The 12,586-nt window shown below is 46.8% G+C and overlaps 1 protein-coding gene across 8 annotated transcripts in view; it reads left to right on the forward strand.

Annotated features, from left to right (window-relative positions):
• The window catches only part of RASAL2 (RAS protein activator like 2), a 276,480-nt gene that overhangs the window by 132,674 nt on the left and 131,220 nt on the right, over positions 1 to 12,586 (forward strand). The gene's annotated exons all lie outside the window — the stretch shown is intronic.

Genomic DNA, 12,586 nt, shown 5'->3' on the forward strand with positions numbered 1-12,586 from the left:
GGTAGGAGATAGGATATTGTCTCTGTTAATAGAAAAGGAGTACTTGTGGCACCTTAGAGACTAACAAATGTATTTGAGCATAAGCTTTCGTGAGCTACAGCTCACTTCATTGGATGCATTCGGTGGAAAATACAGTGGGGAGATTTATATACACACACAGAGAACATGAAACAATGGGTTTTATCATACACACTGTAAGGAGAGTGATCACTTAAGATGAGCTATTACCAGCATGAAGAGGGGGGAGGAGGAAAACCTTTTATGGTGATAATCAAGGTGGGCCATTTCCAGCAGTTAACAAGAACATCTGAGGAACAGTGGCGGGGGGGGGGGGGAAATAACATGGGGAAATAGTTTTACTTTGTGTAATGACCCATCCACTCCCAGTCTCTATTCAAGCCTAAGTTAATTGTATCCAGTTTGCAAATTAATTCCAATTCAGCAGTCTCTCGCTGGAGTCTGTTTTTGAAGTTATTTTGTTGAAGGATAGCCACTCTCAGGTCTGTAATCGTGTGACCGGAGAGATTGAAGTGTTCTCCAACTGGTTTTTGAATGTTATAATTCTTGATGTCTGATTTGTGTCCATTTATTCTTTTACGTAGAAACTGTCCAGTTTGACCAATGTGCATGGCAGAGGGGCATTGCTGGCACACGATTGCATATATCACATTCGTAGATGCGCAGATGAACAAGCCTCTGATAGTGTGGCTGATGTGATTAGGCCCTCTGATGATGTCCCCTGAATAGATATGTGGACAGAGTTGGCAACAGGCTTTGTTGCAAGGATAGGTTCCTGGGTTAGTGGTTCTGTTTTGTGGTGTGTGGTTGCTGGTGAGTATTTGTTTCAGGTTGGGGAGCTGTCTGTAAGCAAGGACTGGCCTGTCTCCCAAGATCTGTGAGAGTGATGGGTCGTCCTTCAGGATAGGTTGTAGATCTTTGATGATGCATTGGAGAGGTTTTAGTTGGGGGCTGAAGGTGATGGCTAGTGGTGTTCTGTTATTTTCTTTGTTGGGCCTGTCCTGTAGTAGGTGACTTCTGGGTACTCTTCTGGCTCTGTCAGTCTGTTTCTTCACTTCAAAAAGGCTGACAAAGGAGGTGTTTCAGAGTAGCAGCCGTGTTAGTCTGTATTCGCAAAAAGAAAAGGAGTACTTGTGGCACTTTAGAGACTAACAAATTTATTAGAGCATAAGCTTTCATGAGCTACAGCTCACTGTCGTCATCATGAATAGGTCGGAATATGAAGAGGCTGCTAGGCAGCTCTCTAACACCTCATTCTACAGGCCATTACCCTCTGATCCCACTGAGAATTAAAAGAAACTACACCATCTGCTTAAGAAACTCCCTGAAAAAGCACAAAAACAAATGTGCACAGACACACCCCTAGAACCTCGACCAGAGGTATTCCATCTGCTACCCAAGATCCATAAACCTGGAAATCCTGGATGCCCCATCATCTCAGGCATTGGCTCTCTGACAGCAGGATTGTCTGGCTATGTAGACTCTCTCCTCAGACCCTATGCTACCAGGACTCCTAGCTATCTTTGAGACACCACTGACCTCCTGAGGAAACTATGATCCATTGGTGATCTTTCAGAAAACACCATCCTGGCCACTATGGATGTAGAAGCCCTCTACACCAACATTCCACACCAAGATGGATTATAAGCCATCAGGAACAATATCCCCGATAATGTCACGGCTAACTCGGTGGCTGAACTTTGTGACTTTGTCCTCACCCATAACTATTTCACATTTGGGGACAATGTATACCTTCCAATCAGCAGCACTACGATGGGTACCCGCATGGCCCCACAGTATGCCAACATTTTTATGGCTGACTTAGAACAATGCTTCCTCAGCTCTTGTCCCCTAATGCCCCTACTCTACTTGCGCTACATTGATGACATCTTCATCATCTGGACCCATGGAAAAGAAGCCCTTGAGGAATTCAACCATGATTTCAACAATTTCCATCCCACCATCAACCTCAGCCTGGACCAGTCCACACAAGAGATCCACTTCCTGGACACTATGGTGCTAATAAGCGATGGTCACATAAACATCACCCTATATCAGAAACCTACTGACCGCTATTCCTACCTACATGCCTCTAGCTTTTATCCAGATCATACCACACGATCCATTGTCTACAGCCAAGCTCTATGATATAACCGCATTTGCTCCAACCCCTCAGACAGAGACAAACACCTACAAGATCTCTATCATGCATTCTTACAACTACAATACCCACCTGCTGAAGTGAAGAAACAGATTGACAGAGCCAGAAGAGTACCCAGAAGTCACCTACTACAGGATAGGCCCAACAAAGAAAATAACGGAACACCACTAGCCATCACCTTCAGCCCCCAACTAAAACCTCTCCAACGCATCATCAAGGATCTACAACCTATCCTACCCATCACTCTCACAGATCTTGGGAGACAGGCCAGTCCTTGCTTACAGACAGCTCCCCAACCTGAAGCAAATACTCACCAGTAACCACACACCACACAACAGAACCACTAACCCAGGAACCTATCCTTGCAACAAAGCCTGTTGCCAACTCTATCCACATATCTATTCAGGGGACACCATCATAGGGCTTAATCACATCAGCCACACTATCAGAGGCTCGTTCACCTGCGCATCTACCAATGTGATATATGCCATCATGTGCCAGCAATGCCCCTCTGCCATGTACATTGGTCAAACTGGACAGTTTCTACGTAAAAGAATAAATGGACACAAATCAGACATCAAGAATTCAAAAATTCAAAAACCAGTTGGAGAACACTTCAATCTCTCCGGTCACACGATTACAGACCTGAGAGTGGCTATCCTTCAACAAAAAAACTTCAAAAACAGACTCCAGCGAGAGACTGCTGAATTGGAATTAATTTGCAAACTGGATACAATTACCTTAGGCTTGAATAGAGACTGTGAGTGGATGGGTCATTACACAAAGTAAAACTATTTCCCCATGTTATTTCTCTCCCCTCCCCCCCCATTGTTCCTCAGATGTTCTTGTTAACTGCTGGAAATGGCCCACCTTGATTATCACCATAAAAGGTTTTCCTCCTTCCTCCCCCGTTCCTGCTGGTAATAGCTCATCTTAAGTGATCACTCTCCTTACAGTGTGTATGATAAAACCCATTGTTTCTAGTTCTCTGTGTGTGTATATAAATCTCCACACTGTATTTTCCACCGAATGCATCCGATGAAGTGAGCTGTAGCTCACGAAAGCTTATGCTCAAATAAATTTTAGTCTCTAAGGTGCCACAAGTACTCCTTTTCTTTTTGCAAATACGGACTAACATGGCTGCTACTCTGAAAACCATTATGCATGTCTCTGTTAATGCAATGAGAAGAGAAGATGCTGTCTGCAAACTTCATATTATGTTGTTGTTTTTGCTATAGTCAGCTGGGTGGAGAGGGAAGCTGAGATTGTTTGCCCTTTTCTCTTGGTAAACTGGGCAAAGGATAGGTGTCACTGGCAAAGGATGCTCAAAGCTGTTACCGCCTTCTTCGCTATAGCTGTAAATATGTAATTTGTGTCAGTGGGATACATGGTAGGGTGATGTAGTGTGAAGGCTATCTCGGCATGAGTCAGGGATAGCTGCATACATTATTCACATCATTCCAGCCAAGGCTGATAGAACCTTTACCGTACACTGCACCATCATGTAGTCTGTTTGTCAAACGTTACAGGAATAACTATTATAGATGTGCTAGTTTTAAAGTTTTTGTTCAGGTTGTTTTTGTATCCTTCTGCCTGTAAAGCTAGTCTCCTTTACTTACCATGAAACCAACCATACAGTTCTCAGAAGGAGCTATAGGAACATCTTAAAAAGTGGCCTAAAATGGTTTTAAGGCCCAGGATTCCACAGATCTGGCAGTGAGATAGGAATTTCCATGTTCCACTGCTTTAAAGCTTGCATATCTGTCTCTGCACAGGTTTTCAGGCCTGATGGTCTCAAAATATCACTGATGCAGCACTGAATATTGTCCATCTTGGGCTTTGATTAGTGTAAATTGTTCCAGGGTCTAGAATATTGTAAGTAGTCTCTTGGGAGATGTAACCAGTGAGGTGGTCAAAGGTACATGGAAAAACAGTTGATACATGTGAAAAAATTCATTTACTACATGGTTCTGCAGTTTTTCACAGGGTCTGAATGGTATGTGGATTTGTAACAACACTTTAAGATACTAAAGAAAATCATGGGCATGGAGGAACTAATGCTATCAGTGTACTAATCCCAGGTACACTCAGCATAAGAGAAACATACCTGATAAAATGTAAATTGGAACACACTAGATTAAATCACAAATAACTATCTAAAGGCTGTTTTTGAACACTAATCACATAATAATTGGATGGGTTTTTTTTTTCAGTTACAAAGGTCAGTTTGTAGGAAGACTTTGCAAGGATATGAGTAAGATGAATCTCTTGGCTAGAAATAAAATCATGTGGGAGGGTTATATTAGTCCATAGTATCACTAGTGTATTAAGTTATGAGTGATATTTAAATGCTTTCCTGTTCTGCTGCTTGTGTGTCAGAAATTGAAGATTCTGTATGTGGGCATTGTGACGGGCAAGGCCAGATAGCTATAGAAAAGTAGTGGGAGATAGATATATTAGCTCCAAGCTAAATGAATCCCTGGTACCAGAATAAGTGAAATGGCAGCTGCTCCAGGTCAATTAAGACACTTGAAGCCAATCAGGGGCTGGCTGAAACTAGTTAAAAGCCTCCCAGTTAATTAGGTGGGCGCGCATGTCAGGAACTGTGGGAGAAAGTTGCGCTGTTGGAGAGACTGAGTAATACACACCATATTGGGCACAAGGAAGGAGGCCCTGAGGTAAGGGTGAAGTGGAGCTTGAGGAAGTGAGGATTGCTCTGGGGGAAGTAGCCCAGGGAATTGTACATGTCATGTTTCTAAAAGGTCAGCTACCATAGCTCATACTATTAGGGTCCCTGGGCTGGAGCCCAGAGTAGCGGGTGGGCCCGGGCTCCCCCCCTTTGCCCCCTGATTAATCACTGAGACTGGGAGACAACAGAGACTGTGCAAGGAAGGATAACTTCTCCTCACCTCCCTCGTTGGCTTATGATGAAAATGGCTCAGTAGACTGTGACCCTTGTCTCTAGAAAGAGAAGGGTTACGTTGAGGGTTGCAGTGAGCCTCCGAGGCTAGCGAAATCTGCCAGGAAACGCGGGACCACAGAGGCAAGGACAGAGCTTTGTCACAGCACACAGAACAGGGATATTAAATATACCAGTTACAAACAAGGGAATCCAGCAGGAGAGTTAACCTTCGCAGTGTGCTCTTGGAAGAGCCTGCCAGGAGTATCGCCTTGAGAAATTACTCATCGCTTCATCCAAATTGAGCCAAGTAGACACTGCCTGTGGTACAGGTGTGACTCCATACGCTGAGCAGCTGATTTGTTTTAGAAGCTATAGTCTGCAGACTCAGATTTGGAATTCAGATTTTTTTTTAAAGTAATTTTAACTACTCTAAATGGAGAAAGAAGGGAAAGTCCTACTGCCTGTCTGTGAGGTATTTTACTAGTTTAGACTACAGACTATTTGGGACTTAAGTGTTTTCAAAATAGAAAGCCATTTTAATCTAGCCTCTGAATCTCTACACATGAAGGCGCGTTTCTCTGCATTTATAAAAGCACAAGTAGTTTTACAAGAAATTCTCTTGTGCAATCTTAAGGTGAAGAAACAAAGATCTGATAAAACAGTCTAATACAAAACAGCATAAGCAGAAGGTGGTTTTATATTTTGAATGCTTTTTGCACTAGGTTAATCTCGGTTCTGTTTATAGAGGAAGGAAAGAGAGGAATCCACTTGGTGAATTTTAACTGGCAGGTTATTTCTGCCGAAGTAAAAGGTCTAGAGATGGGAGTGAACTAAGATGAAAAAGGAGAAGTTGGGAGACAAGCTTGGGTGGAGCCTGTGGGATGTAGGAGGAGATTAGAGAAAACACAGTAAGTGGGACCAGAACTGTGTAGAGCCCTGAAAGTATAGGTGAGTAGCTTGAACTTAATACAGAAGGAAAGTAGAGGCTAGTGAAGGGAATGATGAAGTGGGAAAGAGCATGGTCAGAGCAGCATGTGAGGAAGATGATCTGGGAGGCATCTTTTTGTCTAGGTCGGAGGGGATGAGGCAAGTAAGCAGTGGGAAGTTGGGGAGAGAGAGAGGTTACAGTAGCGATGAAAAGTAGTGAACGTTTTCAGCATCTATTTTTTTTCCTGTTAATCTACTTGGATTTTGATCCACTAAAGCAGAGGTGGGAAAACTTTTTAGACTGAGGGCCACATCGAATTTCGGAAATTGTATGGAGGGCTGGTTAGCGGAGGCTGTGCCTCCCCAAACAGCCAGGTGTGGCCCGGCCCCTGCCCCCTCTCCCACCCTGCTTCTCACCCCCTGATGCCCCCCCGGACTCCTGCCCCATCCAACCCCCCCTGTCCCATGACTGCCCCCAGAACCCCCACCCCTGATTGCCCCCTGCTGCCCCATCCAACCTCTCCTCCTTCCTGACTGCCCTTCCGGGACCCCTGCCCCATCCAACCACCCCTTCTCCCTGTCCCTTGACTGCCCCCGGAACCCCTGCTCCTGACTGCCCCCTACCGCCCCATCCTATCCGTCCTCTCCTTCCTGACTGCCCCCATTCAACCCCCCCTGTTCCCCATCCTCTGACTGCCCCGACCCCATCCACATCCCCGCCCCCTGACCACCCCCCCGAACGGCTCTGCCCTCTATCCAAACTCTCCATCCTCCCCCCCCTTAGTGCTACAGCCACGCCACCCAGCTGGAGCCAGCCACGCCACCGCGCAGCACAGAGCACCGGGTCAGACCAGGCTCTGCAGTTGTGCTGCCCCAGGAGCTCGCAGCCCCGCCACCCAGAGCATTGCGTCAGCGACACAGTGAGCTGAGGCTGTGGGGGAGGGGGAACAGCAGGGGAAGGACCAGGAGCTAGCCTCCCAGGCCAGGAGCTCAGGGGCCGGGTAGGAGGGTCCTGTGGGCCAGATGTGACCCATGGGCCGTAGTTTGCCCACTTCTGCACTAAAGTAAGAGACTTCAGTTTGGGTTAAATTGGAAAGGCGCATACTAGTACCCTTCACTGAACGTAACGTTTTATATCCAGAAGAGGGGAAACCGGGGCATGCAGAATACAATTAGGAAAGTAAAATAAATCTTAACTGTTTCACCTGTCGCACTGGACTAACTTGCGCTCCATTTCAACGCAGGGAGTGTTCTGAATGAAATGTGTAGACCTATTTCATTATGCTTGGGAAAATGAATAGAAACATGTAATAAGACATTGGAAAAACTGCTTACAAGTATTATATTTTTCTAGAAACACTACATAAGTACATACATTGATTTGACTGAACAGAGACTATGCCAAGAATTCACTGTGTGCATATATTTCACATTGCAGTTGGGTCCAATGTATCTGCAGTTACTTAGACAAAAATAAATTATGACTACATCACCTTGGTGAAGTGTAGGCTAACCATAAAAACTTAACAATTTGTCAACTTGTATGGAATTAAAATTGAAGAATTTTAGGAAGGATAGGAGCCACCACTAAGGAAAAGAAGAGATCAAAACTCAGAAAGCAAGTAGAAAGAGAATAAGCCTAAGGGGGAAGGAGACACAAGCCCTAGGGGTCCTCCATGAAGAGAGGAGTCACTAACCTGTGAGAAGTGGACCTACTGTAAGATTTCAGAGGCACTTTTATGGTGTGAGAATGCCTTGCAGTATCTTTCAAGACCAGTAGAACAGGTCTAGGCTGCTTCACTTAAAAAGTTAAGTTTTTTTTCCACAATGGAAACGTATAATAGATCTGATTTCCACTCTGATGTTTGGGGAGAATGTGGATCTTTTCATCATGTCAGTAAAACTTTTATGTAAGGAAAGAGCTGTGAGAGCATGTTTATAAGATACTATAGTGTATGGCTATTCTCATAAAGGCCAAAGAAGCGGAGTTTAATTTAAGGGGTAATGGAATCGTTTAGTGCTTCTGAGGAGTGGTTGCAGATGGATAATCACACAGGACTCCCATGAGGGAGGACACAAACATGGGGTCATGTGACAAATAAGTGGCTGTCACTCCAGCAGGGTTGCAGTTCTTCTGAGGTTCACTGTCTGTAATTTGGCTGCTGTCTTGGTAGAACAGGGGCAGGCAAACTTTTTGGCCTGAGGGCCATATCGGGTTTTCAAAATTGTATGGAGGACCGGTTAGGGGAGGCTGTGCCTCCCGAAACAGCCAGACATGGCCCACTACTGCGCCCCCAGGACTCCTGCCCTATCCAACCCCACCAGTTCCCTGTTCCCTGATGGCCCCCCCCGGAACCTCTGCCCCATCCACCCCTCCCTGTCCTCTGACCACCCCCTACTGCTCCATCCAACCCCTCCTCTCATTCCTGACTGCCCCCTCCCCCCCGGGGACCCCTGCCCCATCCAACCACCCCTTCTCCCTGACTGCCAACCGCTGCCCACATCCAATCCCCCCTCTCCTTCCTGACTGCTCCCCTTGAATCCCCCTATTTCCCACCTTCTGACCGCCCTGCCCACATCCCCACCCCCTCCAACTTCCCTTCCCTCTATCCAATCCTCCCTGCCCCCTTACTGCATTGCCTGGAGCACCGGTAGCTAGCAACACTACAGCTGCGCCGCCCAGAGCAGCTGTGACATCTGGCTGGAGCCAGCCATGCCACCACACAGCACCAGGTCAGGCCAGGCTCTGTACCTGCACTGCCCGGCAAGAGCTCGCCGCCCTGCTGCCCAAAGCATTGCACCGGTGACGCAGTGAGCTGAGGCTGTGGGGGAAGGGGAAGAACAGGGGAGGGGCCTGGGGCTAGCCTCCCAGGCCAGGAGCTCAGGGGCCGGGCAGGACGGTCCTGCAGGACGGATGTGGCCTGCGGGCCGTAGTTTGCCCACCTCTGTGGTAGAATCTGTTTAGTTTTGGTTTACAAGTAGACTGGGCAAGGATGAAGAGCATTTTACATTTCACAAGATTCTTTCTGAAGCTTCTTCCCTCAGATTCCAGGTTCTTTGTCTGCCTTTTTCAAGGACAAAGGGGGATAATGACCAGAGGCAAGTTGTAACTGTTTGGGGGGGGAGGGACACAATTTAAGGTTATGGGGGGCACCTGACTGCCCTAGATGTCGCCTGTGCTGCCCACCCCATTGTCCCTTTGCATGCTCCCCATCTCTTGGTTTCCTCCCACTTTGCCCCTTAGCCCCTGCGGCCTGCTGCTCCTCCTTAACACCCTCCAGCGGGGCACATCCAGCTCCCAGCGCTGTGCAGAGAATCCGCCCTGGCGGGAGCGCTCTACATACCTGCAGCCAGGCTGGTGGGCTCCTTACTCCCCTGCTGCCTCTGGTCTGGTGCCCTGGAAAAGTCCAAGACCCTCCTGCACGGGACACTACCCGGAGAGCCAAGCCCTGTGTGTGCCAAAGCCACCTGGAGTCTGCACAGCACCGGCACGGGGGAGCCTCTCTGTCCCTCAGATAAGTGCTGGTGTGGGGTGGGAGTGATTTCCAGCCCATTCCTTCCCCCAAACTCACAGGCTCCGCAGTAGCCCCCCGGGTGGGGGCTTAGAGCCATCTTTGCCCCTCCGCCACCCTGCTTGGCCCAGGCCCTGGCCTGCAGAGGCCTGGGGCTGCTCCATCCCCTAGGCTTTGTGCGCAAGGCAGCAGTCACACATGGTGCTGTTCTTCTTCCAGGGGACATCCTCCCCTGCTGAGCCACCTCTGGACAGGCTCCATGGCCGCTGAAGCCCCTGCACAGCCCAGCACCTGTCGCTGGTTCAGGGAAGGTGGAGATGGATCTGTTGGTTCCCCCGCAGCCCAACTCCCCTCTACTGGGCACTAGCAACAGCCCTGCCCTGCCTGCTGCCACCACCTGCTCTGGTGTCTCTTACCAGCACCAGTCTGCTGCCCAGCTGGATGTCTCTCCACGGAGAGCCCTGGGGGGACTCGGCTACTCCTGCTGAGCCACCTTCACTACAATAGCTCTGCCCTGCGAGCCCAGCAGTGCTGGTGGATGCCTGGCTGGAAATGGAAGGCAGAAATCTGAGGAGGCATGTGACCTGTGTGCTGCCCCATGCATCACCTCTGATATTGAGCTGCCACATCCTTCTTCCTGCCTCCTTCACCCTATGACAAAATCTGCTTCCTACAAGCCTCTCCTACTTCAAGGGTACGTCTTCACTACCCACCGGTTCGGCGGGTAGTGATCAATCTATCGGGGATCGATTTATCGCATCTCATTTAGATGCGATAAATCGATCCCTGAATCAATGCCTGTACTCCACCTTGGCAGGAGGAGTAAGCGGAGTCGACGGGGGAGCTGTCGCGGTCGACTCATCGCTATGAGGAGAGCCAGGTAACTCGAACTAAGATATTTCGACTTCAGCTACGTGAATAGTTCGAACCCCTTCCCCCCCTCCCCCCCCCAGTATAGCTCAGGCCCAAGTAGCAGCAGAAGGAGCAATTCATTTTTCCTACTCTCCTGCAACCCCCCCCCCCCCCCCGCAGGTAGCAGCAGCAATGCTCCCAACAAAAACTACAGGGAGCAACACTTGTCATATTAATTTCTTCTTCTTTAAAGGCACAAAACAAAATTTTCAAAAGCACCTAAGTTCAGTTTTCAAAAGAGACTTGGGAGTAGAGATCAGAACTTTCCAGGAAAACATTTTTTTTGTCAGAAAATGCTGATTTGTCAAAACAAACTTCAAGAATGAATGGCTAATCTCCAGATTTGAAACAAAGTTTCAAAATTGTTGAAATGTCCCATTTTGATACTTTCTAAATAAAAGTAAAAGTTTTTTTTGTCTTGAAATCACTTTTTGGTTTGACTTTTTAGGTAATTTTAAATTTAAAAGGTAAAAAATTTGTACAAATAAAACTATTTAATTTTTGTCTTGATTTGGGAATTTTTTGGATATCTTAAATTCTCACAGGACAGGAAAACCAGTTCCTGCCAATCTCTGCTTAGGGACCTTGCGTACCTTTCACTTTTATTGAGACTTAGGCTCCTGAGTTCCTAAGTCACTTTTGAAAATGTGTTTTGGGCTCCTATGTCACTTGGGTACTTCTGAAAATTTTACTTGCAGTGCCTTTATTGTTGTGTCTGGCTGAAAGCCCCAGTTATAGGCTTTGGTCTTAGGATTTGCACCACAGAATATAGTTCTATTGTATAGTTCAGTTGTAAAGATATCTCCGAGCTCTCAACCTGCCCTTGTTTGAATCCTGGAACTTCAAAGTCAAACTTCTTAACTGGTAAGAAAAGCTTCTGGAATATTTGTGGATACCTATTTATATCCCAGGGGGCAGTCTGCTGCAGGGTCTAACGTTAAAACAGCAGCTCCAGGAAGGCCAGTTCAGGGCTAGACAATATTCAAGATAGTAGAGTCTTGCAACTTGCCAGGAAAATGTTTCTTGAAGAAATAACTCAGATCCTAAATCCCATAATGGGCCCTGAAGTGGCAGCATTTCAGGATTCTCTTCAATCCTCTACTGAAATGCTCAGTAAATGTGGAATAGATTTGGTCGGGGTATTGAGGGAAGCAGGAGGAATACTGTTTAGACAAGGTTTAATCTGCTACATAGGTCATGGGGCTTTGGTTCTGCCCTTGCAGATGTTTCCATGCCACCTACTCTTGGAGTACATTTGACCCAGTCTAAAGCAGCTGACACAGCATGTCTAAGACATCTCCAACATTGAGATATGCAAGGTTGCTGCCTGGAGATCATTTAACACATTCATGCAGCTTTACTTCTGTGAATTGACAGCTAGATCTGGTGCCTGAGGGCAGTTGTGCAGTATTAAACTAGTTCTCCTTAGACCTGTCTCCTCTTAGGGTGATAATTGCTAGTTAATTTTCCAAGAGTGGGAATCAGTACTGACAATACTTCAGGGAGAAAGAAAGGTTGCTTAGTAAATAACACTAGTTTAAAATGACAGTATGGATCCATGATTCCCCTGCCACTTACCTTCCTCTCTTCTTCAGAGTCTTTAAGATTCTGTTTGAGTTTGTCTAGACTGAAAACACAGTTTCAAACAAGAATAATTTTACTGAACCCGGTACTGTTTTAAGATAGACCTAGGCCAAATCTACTCGAGCAATTTTGGCTGGTGTAGCAATGTTGGTTAGGAGTATGACTTTTTTTTTTTTTTTTAAGACATTCAATACCTACAAAAGCCCTAGTGTAGATGCAGTTATATTAACATAAATTGCTTTTGCAATATAGCTTATTGTGCTTGCCAAACTAGTATAAATTATGCTGGCAAAATAACTTTTTTGATATAAGCTGCATCTACAGGAGCAGAATTTCATGAGAAAGTTACACCAATAAACCTCTTATAGTGTAGGACAGTGGTTCTCAAACTGTGGGTCCAGCCCCCAGAGTGGATTGCGACACCATTTAAATGGGGTCCCCAGGGCTGGCTTAGACTTGCTGATGCCTGAGCCCCAGGGCCAAAGCCAAAGCCTGAGGGCTTCAGCCCTGGGCAGTAGGGTTTGGGTTACAGGTCTCCTGCCTGGGACGAGGGGCTCGGGCTTTGACTCT

The sequence above is a fragment of the Dermochelys coriacea genome, chromosome 8 (genome assembly GCF_009764565.3).
Source record: "Dermochelys coriacea isolate rDerCor1 chromosome 8, rDerCor1.pri.v4, whole genome shotgun sequence".
Classification (NCBI taxonomy): domain Eukaryota; kingdom Metazoa; phylum Chordata; order Testudines; family Dermochelyidae; genus Dermochelys; species Dermochelys coriacea.